The sequence below is a fragment of the Polypterus senegalus genome, chromosome 15 (assembly GCF_016835505.1).
Source record: "Polypterus senegalus isolate Bchr_013 chromosome 15, ASM1683550v1, whole genome shotgun sequence".
Classification (NCBI taxonomy): Eukaryota; Metazoa; Chordata; class Cladistia; order Polypteriformes; family Polypteridae; genus Polypterus; species Polypterus senegalus.
In genome coordinates, this window is record NC_053168.1 from 53,126,833 (window position 1) to 53,139,576 (window position 12,744).

The window sequence follows — 12,744 nt, forward strand, 5'->3', positions numbered from 1 at the left end:
CCCTAGACCATTATATTGTTACAAGTTAATTACAATCAGATGCATTACACTAATAAACAATATGCGGTTAGTTTCGGTGTATTTATAAAGCTGCGTCAGGAAAATAATGAGTAACCACACAGGAACAGTAGCACTGCTTTGACGCTGGGTGCCGCCAGTCTGCAAAACCGAGCGGAGAACTTGCGTACGACAAGGCATGAGGTACCATGGAAAAGTGCGTGGCTTTACACCAAATGTAGGTTTTATACATCGCGATTTGAACATGGAAAAGTTTCTGTGCGTACGCACCGTTTATACATGAGGCCCCTGGTACTCAGATGTTTCTAGGAAATGAAAGACATACCACTGTTATCTTTTTTGTTGAAAGTAGAGTAAATTATTATGCAGGCTGAGAGGGGTTCCCAAACGTTTTCATATGACTGTATATAAGAAATGTCAGAGCAGATTAGTTTTTTCTTTTCTTTGGGCCTGGCTAGTAGCATCATTTCAACAGAGGCTCACTGAAACAAAAAGCTAATTAAAAAGGCAGACCCAATTATGGGACACACTCAGGATGTAAATAAAGTTCTATCTATCTATCTATCTATCTATCTATCTATCTATCTTTTGGAACATAATGTCAGTTTGAAATTGTCCCACAAATAAATGTTCATTGATGTCAAACAGCTTTACTCTCTCATGCAAAGTTTCTTGGAAAATATATTTAAAATAAATGTTGACAGTAAAATAAGTATCAAATTATGATTGCTTTGGCCATGCCAGTCATACAATGTACTGAGCAATTCATCCTTACCCAGAATCAAAATCTATCCATGCTGGAACTCAGTGGTTGAAAGCTGTTGTTAAGTGATATATGATCATCACTGTTTCATAAACTCTACAAGTTTTCATATTAATATTATATCTTAAACAGTAAAGCAGTCACATTCATTCATTGCTCCATTTTCAGATTCCACTTATCTCAGCATTGATCACAGGAAGCTGAAACCTGAGCCAGCAGCAAAGCTGGAAGAGGGCAATTAAAACTATGCCAATCGAGCAGACCCTGGCTTTTACTTGTGGGAGTAAACCATCAATCTTGGAGGAAACTATCCGGAATACAAGGGAAACAATGCAATGTGGGCATTCCAGCCTTTGAATGAACTGGGAGCCAAATATCCTGAAATGGCAGCACTATCTTAAGCACAATTGTGCTGCTCTCAGATGAATCATTCAGTTGAATGGTTTCCATGTTTTTATATATAGCAGTTGAAATCATTTAAACACAATATATTTTTAAACCCAACCTAATTCAACCTATTTTGTATCTGCTATATATGGTACTTAAAGGTTTCTAACTAAGCAACATTCATATTATAATTGAGAGATCTGCTTGTTCACACTGACTCCACAGTAAAAAAGCACTGAATGTTTTGCTGACTGTTTTTGACTAACGCATTCTGTACACTTAATAGGTGCTGTGTCTTGGTGAGCCTGGTAATGAAATGCGATCCAAAACATTTACGTTCGAGTCCAAAATGTATAAATCTTGTACAATTTACTTATTTTTTGAAGGTCCATCCAAAAAGTATGTCTTTATGCAAGACAAAGTTTTCATTTTATATTTTCTGGATCAAGTTTCCACAGCACCTGCAGTTGGGTAATACTCTAAGGAAAAGCTTCTCTTTATCATTTCTTCCAATTAGAAGCACACTAACCACATTTTGTTATGCTGGATAATGTGAAGCTCATTGTCTTTACACAGATGGGCATGAAAGTGTCGGTTTTTCTCTCAGCTGGATGGGAAAAAATTAAAAAACAACTGCATTGTAGATTCTGTGCCAAGTAAAAGATTATATCTTGTGAAGGTAAAGTTGTACAAAATAATACTGCCCACGGTAGAAAAGATCAATGACAAAAACTTGGCACAGGTACAAAAGAAAGTGTGAGAATAAAATAGTTTCAAAGATTTAAATTAAACTGCAACCCCAGAATCAGACCAGCTGCCAGATCCTATAATTGAGTCTGAACTAAACAAACTGAGTCTGTATCGTTGTGTGCTTTGCAAAGAACATTGTGATATGGGGTGTTAATAAAGACCAATTTAATTTGTTATCACATTTTCTTAAAAATAAAAAAAGCAATCTTGTCCAAAATCCCAGTCATTTTATCCATCTGTCAGTTCAATCCCAATTAGTACATCATAAATATTATTTGTTGGTGGAACAGAAAAATGGTTGTATTTTACACATGCTGCATTTTTCATTGTTAAACCAAAGAAACCACCAAGGTTTTTAAGAGTTAAGGAAGGCGCTGACTTCATTAGAGCCACCAAGCAATGCCTCAGGCCATCACAATGTATGAAGATCTGCTCCGTGTCTTCGTATTGGGTAGTACTAGCCATGGTGAGTTAGTTGTAGGACTGGCACAGTAGAGCTTGCTTGGCTGACATTTATAGATAAATGTTGTGGGAGTTCACTTATGTTTCTATTTTAGGCACAAGTTTGTATGAGGGCTGCCCAAAATATTGAAAATGTCCCGATTGCAGAACAAACTGTTTCATATTGTGCATACAGTTAGACTTTTAAAATAGTGTTGTACAGTGGCATAGTTTTTAAACAGTGGGTTATAATTAAGTTTATTGCGACAGAGGAAGAAACAGTTTAATATTCACAGGTGGTTAAAAAATGTTTTTCCACCTCTCTGAAGCCCTCAAAAATGACATTTGTGGTAAAGGCTTTGAATTTTGTGACATTAAGCTGTAAAATGATGAGTGCACCAAATACATCTAGCTATTCTGTAAGTACAGTATGGTCAAACAATTCTATAAAAAATTACCAACAAAAAGAAAAAAAAAAAGTTGTCAAACCTTTTGGATAGCCATCAGAAATTCATGCGCTAAAGTTTTGGTTTTCATCGATATAATCATGATACTATGATATGCCCAAGGGTCACATCAAGTGCTGGATTTTGTTGCTTTTTTTTCATCTTATGGACACTTGTCATGGTATTGAGGGTACTCTGCTGCTGACCACCAGATATAAGATCTGGTAATACCACTGCTTGCAGAACCACATATTAACAGTCAAGTCTAGATTTATAGAAGTATCCTGTTAAATTTTAAGGAATACTGTACACTACTTGGGCGGCACGGTGGCGCAGTGGTAGCAATGCTGCCTCGCAGTAAGGAGACCCGGGTTCGCTTCCCGGGTCCTCCCTGCATGGAGTTTGCATGTTCTGCGTGGGTTTCCTCCGGGCACTCCGGTTTCCTCCCACAGTCCAAAGACATGCCGGTTAGGTGGATTGGCAATTCTAAATTGGCCCTAGTGTGTGCTTGGTGTTTGTGTGTGTCCTGCGGTGGGTTGGCACCCTGCCCGGGATTGGTTCCTGCCTTGTGCCCTGTGTTGGCTGGGATTGGCTCCCGTGACCCTGTGTTTGGATTCAGCGGGTTGGAAAATGGATGGATGGATGTACACTACTTTTCCAAAAACAAACATTTTTTCCCTGTATTACAAGGTGTATTTGCTCCTTAGGATAGCACAGTGGCACAGTGGTTAGTGCAGCTGCTACACAGTCCTGGTTCAAATCCTGTGCCCAATTTTTGCCCATGTTTGTGTGGGGATTCTTGGGGACTCACATTTGCCCAAAGACAGGCTTGTTAGAGTAACTGGCCAGTCCAACAGCCTTTATAAATGTGTGTGTGAGCAGACACTGCAGTTGACTATCAGTCCATTCAGAACTTTTTTCTGCCTTATGCCCATTGCGGCCAGGATGGGCTTCAACACCCCTGCTTTAATTGGATGAAGCAGGTGTAATAATTTTATTTGTTCTTTATGTTTCATTATTAGTTTTGTGTAGTAAATATTATATAAAGCAATAAAGAAACTAAAGCAACCCAAACTGAATGTATTTTATATTTAGAATCATTAGTGGTTAAATGATTCACAAAACTGCTTACTAGGAACAGTGGCATATAAAATAATGAGCTCATTGTAATCCTACCAACACTTTCTATGAAAAATGAAATTTCATCCATTATCAGACTCATTTAACCCAGTTAATGGATATGAGATGTCAGTGCTAATATTGGCATCTCTAAGAGCTTTGGAAGCGAACCCTGGACTTGGCATTACTCTGTCACACGGCAGTCCCACATACACAACGTACACTCATTCTTTACAGACAGTTAGGCCTGGTTTATACTTCACACAATGCGTGCTCCTGCGGATGGTCCTGCAAGTGGTGTACTGTTTATACCTGCCAGCGTATTTTACTTAAATCTGAAAGATTCCACCAGGTGACAGTGCAAAATATCATCACAGTAAGAAAACGTTTGGCTTCCCTGTGTTGTGAATTGCCTGAAACATCCATTAAATTCTGAGGATACCTTGCCACAATATCTTTGAAAAGGATGGATGTTTAATGATTGCATCCATCAATCCAAAGATGCGCCCATTCCAGCATGCATCAGGCACGAGGCAGAAAAAATTCGCAAGGTGAATACAAGCACACACATACACTAGCATCATTTTAGCATCACTAAATCCCCAAACCTGCATATCTTTGGATGGAAAGCAGAGCACACTGTGGAAACCCACCAGGAAAATATGCAAACTCCAGGCAGGGAACACAAGGTACGTGACTTCCTGCGAGGCATCGGCACTACCGCACCACCACTGTGCCGCCCTCACATTTGTAATTATTAAAAGTATTCATTATTTAAATGAAGTTAAGGATTCATCTATAAAATATAACATGCATACTTTAATGCATTTCATCATGAAAGTGATATCAAGTATAAATCTAAGGATTTTAAATGTGCAGAGAGCTGGAATATCATGAATTTAATGTGTTCTGTGTGGCAATTGCTGCTTGCCACTGCTCTCAGCCCAGGAGGATGCCCCTCAAGCACATAGCGATTAACAACTGGGTCGGTTTTAAGATGACAGTCTACTTTAATGACAAAATAAACTACGTGATTAAAATGGAAATTTCAAGACTAAAGCCACTTTAATCACAAAATAGACCTTTTCACTGTGTCCCTAATTTTTTTTCTCTGTGGCTCAAATACACTGCCGTACATTCTGATGCTGTTGTGAAGGTGTAAAAAAAAAAAAAAGACAAGGAGACGTTTGAAATGTATTGTGTTATTACGATGGGGAATATGCGATGCTTGAATATAAAAGTACCAAAAAATTTGCTTGTCAGCATTTTGCTTCACCACATCGAACCATTCATCAAACATTGAAGCACACACAGAGCAGCTTGCTGTCACATGTTGATAGTAAGCACAGACTTTGACATAACACTGCAATTTGAACACCCTGTGCCCCCCGGTTTTTTACTGGTACTGCAACTCACACACACATCGCATTCATTTCTGAGGATGTGCTCAGAGGACTCATCAAATGAACGTTGGGAACACGTGGCAACCATGATGCGTGCAAGTAAGTGTTCTGAGTGTGAAATATAAACCGGCCCTTAGAGCTGTCAATTAACCTAATATGAACTTTTTAGGAATGTGAGAGAAAAAAAACAAAATATACAGAGAAAAACCCATGAAGACACAGTAATGTTGTGTTTCAGCTACTGTTATCACCCTGGCTCAAATTTAATTTTTTTTTTGTTTAATTTTGTTGTTGTTGTTTTTTTTTTTAATACAAATTATTTTTCATTCATTTATTTTGTCTGACCTCTCTCCTTTATGCAAATCCACCTGAGTATTAGGCAGCTGGGGTATTGTCCTAGCCAGTATTTTAGGCAAAGTTCCTGTCACCCTTGTGTTCTGGATTTCTGTTTTTGTGTTTTTTTTGCTGAATTCAGATTAACTGGATTTGATACCTGATTCTTCATTAAGGACATTTTTTCTGGCTTGTGCTTACATGTTTTTCTTTGTTGTTAGGTTTTCCTTTTTAGGCAAAACCCATTTTGCCTTTTTTCCTGCTTTGCTTTTTTTCTTTAAATAAATGCTTATATACTTAAATGCACTATGAGACCAGTGGTTTTACATTTTTCCCTCTCATCCTTACATTTTGTAATTTTGTTATTTATTGCCTTGTGTCACATTTTTGGGACTGAGCAGTTTAGATGTCTGCTTTTTGAGTTTGGGGTTATGCTCCATGGGGAGAGGCCTACTGAAGGAGATCAAACCAATACATATGGCCTCCTCTCCTTTAGGCTTTATGGTGGCAGGAATTCCCAACTGTGAGAATGTGCAAACTCCACACAAACATTGACGCAGCACGACATCTCCAGGACTCTGAAGATGTAACAAAGCAACACTTAACCACCTGACCTGCGTGTCACCCCATAAACAGATATGTGCAATATGATTGTCTTGGATAGATTTTGAAATATAGAACACATTTCAATGTCCTGTATAAAGAAATGATAGAATGAAATGCTACTTTTAATTCTTTACACAGCAATATAACATGGCTATGTAAAATGAATACTAATAATGATACTGCTCTTTGTTCTTATACCATGTGCCTTCCAATGGTCTCTCCTCTGAAAATCACTGTTTTTCTTAATTGCTTTATCAGGCACTTTTTAACAGTGAACAGCATGAAAACCTCTATATAAAATAGTGCTTTAATACAGGGTGGCCCACGAAAAAGTAGCCCGCCTCCCTGGCGAAAAAAGGCGCCCTTCCATAAAGAAAGAAACTTGAAATGCAAAAATCTTTACTCACTCTTTACAGAAAGTGCTGAAAATGATTCTTTGTGGAATGGAATACATGTCGCTCAGCTCGTACTCACACGTTTGCACTACGTCTACACAGCTTTCGTGATGAGGGTAGTCAATCGGCGCACCACTCTGGCAGGAAGGCGGGCTACTTTTTCGTGGGCCACCCTGTACTAAATAAAATATTAATTTACTCTTGATATTTTGCACTGGGTGCTATTTTATAGTATATATGTTAATAAGTGCTGTCATCTGTAACTCACAGTCTCTTATCTAACTTTCTTTCAATACAGGCCTATATTATTTCCCGCCTGAGCCTGAGTAATCCTCAGGTCTAACACTTATGTGAGATGCGTCTATACAGTTGCCCGAGTTATACTTGGGACTAACGCTTTTAGCACTGTTTTTACAGCCTGAGTGACACTTGGATCTAATGCTAAGGTGGTAATCGATCAGGACAGCTTCCAGTACCGCACAACTCTGAAAGAATAAACATGTTTAGGAAATGAATATCTGAATATGTGAGGTGGACACTGAACATGGCAGGAAATTAATTTGTTAAAAACAAAGCACTTAGCAGGCAACCCTGCAATATCTACTGTTTGATTCAGGAAAACTCTTTGTATCAAATATATATCTTATTTATTGATGCACTAGACATGTCTAATTTTAATTACACATTTTGTGAAATGGACTATTTAAATAATTCCTTCAAAAAAAAAAGAAAAATAAAAGTAAATGTAAAAACGCTACTGTAAATGGAAGTTTGAAATGGAGTAAAAATGATTAGGCTAGCTGAATACTTAACATTTTCAGAATCTACTAGCGTTTTAATATACATCAACAGCCATTATCCTAATAGTCCAGTTGTATATTGAGGGTGTCATTTATATTTTGCCAAATCATTTAACAGAATTTGTTATCTGAAAATGTGCAAACCTACGGATCACCAAAGGCCCAAGAGATCCACAAGGAATGAACACTTCAGATAAGTTAATATTACGTATATGGTACCTGTTTTCAAGCTCACAGATTACAAGATTTTATGTTAGTAGATAGTTGTAATTCATTGCCCATATTACTGGTCGACTTTTTACCCACAAGCCATACTTTATTAAGAAAAAAAGTTTATATTTATTTTTATATTGTAAGTGAATTCACAGCTTTTAGGATTTGAGTAGAATGTTGATTAACTCTTTCAGGGCTGATGTTGACTTTTGTCAAAATCCAGGAGTAGAGGACGATAATCAGCTATAAACTGCAACAAAACTCACCCTTATGTTTTAGTTTGACTCTCTTTGCTAGGAAGGTTGCATAGCCTTGATGATTGAATCTCAATTCCCTACACATGCACGAGTAGCGAAGAGTATACAACCTCTAAAATGGCACCGACATCTGGCGAGAGACCAAAGCGAATGTGCAAAGCAAAATACTCCATGGACGTTTTACATAATTTTGTTGAATAGGACTCTCACCTGTCGGACTCAGAGTTTGATGCAAGTGATCTGGAGATGAATATCAAAAAGTGAGGTACCAGCATCATCTCGATCGGTCCCCAGCTGATCGTGGTGCTGAACACTTTTGTGTAGCTGATGCACTTACAGCAGCGTTTGCCTGGGAGGACCACCACTTATGATGACAAGAAGTACAAACCATATTGCGTCACACTGCAACCGTCACCACCACCCACCTGCTGTGCGAAGACAGCCAGGCAGGTGGCCCACCGTGCATTCCTGTTGACCAGTGAGGTGCCCCCACACAGCCACTGCCTCCAGAGATGCTAAACATGCACCAACAGCAGCCACAGCACATAGCAACTGACGTTTTATCTTGACTTATGTGTGAGACCATTGCTTTGTGTGCTTTCCAGAAAACTGAGTTTTTTGGAAAAAATATTCAGCCCTCAAAGAGTTAACTAATTGCTTTAAGATATTATGGCGCTCTAACTACTAAGTTCTTTTTATATTTAGCATATGTTTAGCACTCCAAAGGGTATTTAAGAACTTTATTTACTTATACTTAATAATCGCCCTTTTTAAAAAAATGGCATTTTGCTTTTTTCAAAATGGTATTGAGAAAATCCTGTTTACGTCACTCTGCCTGCTGGGAAGTTTCCTGTTGCTTGGGTTGGCAATATACGTTTGGGATTTTGAAACCATGCTTTAGAGCAAGGGAGCTGAAAGCCACCATCTAGTATTATTGATTACAGTTCACTCCACAACCCAACAATTATGTCTATCTAAGTGAATTTGGCCTGGCAATTTTAATTTGAGAAAGTATGCTTTGCAGTTAAACAAGCATAAGACATTAGTGAAGCCTAGAATTAAAAGTAAGCGCGGTCCACTGTGGCTAGATAGTGTGCTAGCAATGACAAGGAAACAAATGAAGCAGATCTGCTTTAAAGTTTAACCGGCTGCGTAATAAGGTCTTGGTGAGCTGTGATGTGTGGCTGGCAGGATGCAAAAATGAAAAAGGGAAAGAAACTGCAAACTTACTGAGCAGTGGTTGGTGACACACGGTCAGCAGCAAATATAAAAAACGCAGCAAAAGCAGTGGGGAACAGGGTGATATGGCAAACTGGTCATTCTTTAATCATGAGAATGAATACAATAACCCTAATAATCCAAAAATAAGACACATTTTATTATCTACCAAATGGCTCTCATACCAATAGTGAATTCTTAACATGAATTGCTTACTAATCATATTTAACATTTCATTTATAAACCTCTGCTTTGCTTTCATTATGCTAGCACAGCACCACCACATCCTCTTGTGTGTCTTTGTCCCTTTGGCCAACCAAAAACTGTGATGCTTACAACCAGACATTCTTTTTCATTTCCCACTCACTCTTTATTCCAGATTATTCTGAGATGTCACTCACTCCATTACAGTACAGACATCCCATTAAGTTCCTTCTCACACTCTGGCCTCATTCATTTTCCTGCCCTTCAGTTTCAGTGCATGTATTTTCCTGCTTTCTTCATCCCTGTGACCCAAGGATCACCGGATACCAACTGCCACAGTGGTATACTCTCATTTCAGAAGACCACTTTCTCATTTTTACCAGGCATTGTTTGATTCATCTTGCTGTCAAATAATCTTTACGATTATTCACAATATTTCTCAATTCTTTCCTTTTTTTCTTAGAGTATTTTGCAGGATTATTTCAATTAGTACACCAAAGTTTAGGCACACTTTCAATTTTAATTGTACAAAATAATGACTCTCACATTTTGATATCTTTTAGCAGGGACACTAACCAGAACATTTAGGCTGTCAGGATGATAATGATGGTTGGCTAATTAGCTGCATGAACACAGAGTCAGACAATTCAAAAGGTGATTTAAGTGGCTGACTTGGGCACGACACTGTGGTGTTCCAGACTCATAGCACAGACAGTCTAGAAAAACACACCAAGTTTGTAAGAAGAATATTGTGAAAGGTCCTCAATCCTAGGACTGGAGCAGTTAGAAGAGATTTTCCTTAGTGAGGTCAATTTCAGGTAGAGTTCATGCAACCTTTCCTTTGCAGCCTTGTTCCCTGCACAAACCACGAGTGTACTCTGCACTTCAGCACTTTCTTTCCTTAACATGATTCTATCACACTAACATACACTGGTAGTCTGGTCTAGAGGCATGCTTTTGGAGTTTAAATATCTCAATCTCCTCCTTCAACATACTATATGCTTAGAGCAAAGTCACATAAGATGAAAAAATATGAAAAAATAAGTGTTCTGTAGCTGTGATGCTACATAAAATCAAAAAGTGACTGTTTCATATCATAATATGTATGTTGTACACACGTGCTGACATTCCTCTTCATGTGTTATCACCGGAGGGGCCTTGCCACAGTTCACTAGACATAGGACAAGACAGGCCTGGTTTGGTCCAACTGTGGTGTAACCAGGGGAACACAGATATATTTTTGGAACTTTGCCTTAGAGCTTTGTACTACTTTTCAAGATTATTGCCCTTGACTCCTGATTTGTTTTTTATTGTGTTTTTTCCTAGAAATAATTGTGAAATTTCTCAGCACAGTTCCTGCTGCATTATGGAGAACTTGTGCTGGCTTCATCAAATCTCAGCATGACTGTGACAACACTGTGGTTACTGATTTGTTACATTCTTCCATACAAATTGCAACCAGCTCATACCTTGCTGATGGAACTGAAACATTCTGCACTCTTTCACAGACTCCCATAAATACCCATTTGGGTTAACCCACTTGCTCACAATCTGTGCCCTGTGCAGCAGGATGACTGCAAAGAGATACTTTTCTCTCACTCTCTTCAGCTCTTCATAGCACTCACTCCTGTATTCAGGCTTTTTGCTACACTCTTGACCTCAGTGTCATCAAACTTCTAAATGAAAAGCCATAAGACTGTGGCTTGATGTGAAAATGGACCTCTGGCTTCTCTGTTTGTAATGAATTCTGGTCTTCCTACTTCTAACAATACAAACAAGCTTTTTGCCACAGCCAGAACAAAATATTTCTCTGGCATTTGTAACAAAATGTTAAAGCAGTCTTAATTTTTTTTTCAAATCAACCATCTCCTTCACATGATCCACAAAGATGCAAGGCACTCCTAAAAATTTGGATCAAATCAACCACATCCTTCACCTTGCAAAAAAAAAACAATAAACACAATGCAAATTGCTCCCTTCTTTAAAGATTAAATTAAAACTTTCCTCTCCTCTCCTCTTCTCTTTTTCCACTGACTTGCCCTTTTCAAATTTGTTAAATCCTGACTGCTTGTAGACAGAGTATAATCCTTCAGTTAAGGTCCAAATAAAAGTTATCAACCATAATTGTTTTGTTCTCACATGGAAAATGTTAAAGCCTGTGCACGTCATGACAAGAGAGGGACAATGACACATTTTATTCCAAAAAGACACCATACATAATCTCCGTCTGCAATATATCTGAGGAGAAAGTGAAGCTTTGAGCTCTTCAAGCAGTTCAGTGTTTGTGTGTCAATGATGTATGTGCAGCAAGCTGCTCGGTATATTTTAATTGATTTGGTGAAAAGAAAATCCTGTTTTTCAAAATAAGGCTTTTCCTAATCTAGTTTTCTCCCAGAATCTGATTATAGAGATGTATTCACTCAGTGTCCTCAGTTTTGTAGGTACTTCTGTTTTATTATGAAAGGATAAAGTCTCTTAACTCTTTACTGTATCCATAGAGTATATTTTAGAAAACAAAAATTCCACTTCAGTCACTGTCTGTATACGGTTTGCATGTTCTTATCTTCTTTGTACCTACTTTCACAAGCTACTCCCATTTCTTTCACATTCAAAATGTTGTAGTGTAAGTTAAATGGTGCCTCATCCAGGCTTGTTTCTTGCATTGAGTCTGAAGTTACCAGGATAAGCTCCTTGAAACCCTGCAAATGACTGCCCACTGCCCTGGAAGGGCCATTTAGTTAATGTACGGGCCTGAAGCTAACAACCCCAGCAGTCACCAGCTCAGTGCCTCTGTAGTAGTGTAGGTCTATCACATTGCTTTTCCAGTAGAATGAATGCAGCTGCACAGTAAACCTTTTACTAGTCAAAAGAAACTAGTTACATCGTTCTGCTACACTATTCATTTGTCATGGATTCTTGATATTGTTCCATAAAAAAATAAATATTTGTAAACATCAACTGGAATGCAAGTGTCCAGTATGTTGACAGAGCACAGCATTTAGGCAGCGGCAGTCATCTTTAATCTTTTGTTCACCCAATAGATAGCAATCATTTTCTTCATGTAGAACAGAAAAAGGCAAACTGCTATTTTATTTATCATTCAAAGTCCTGATCTTTTTTAATTTGAACTCATTTTCTTAATGTGGGAGAATGGATCTCGATGGTAGAGTAAGAAGTGCTAAAACAGACTAAAAGAGGTGATCAGACTGATTGGCAAACCCAGCTTTGAAAATGTCATCGTAATCATCTTAGGAATACTGTAGGACATGCAGTGGGTTTCTGATCATATTTCTCCACTTTAAAGCTTTCAGGTAACATTTTTAATTTAAGAGTTATTTATTAAACCTTTTCTTTCAGTTAATTCACTTCTGAAGAAATTAACAAATGAACA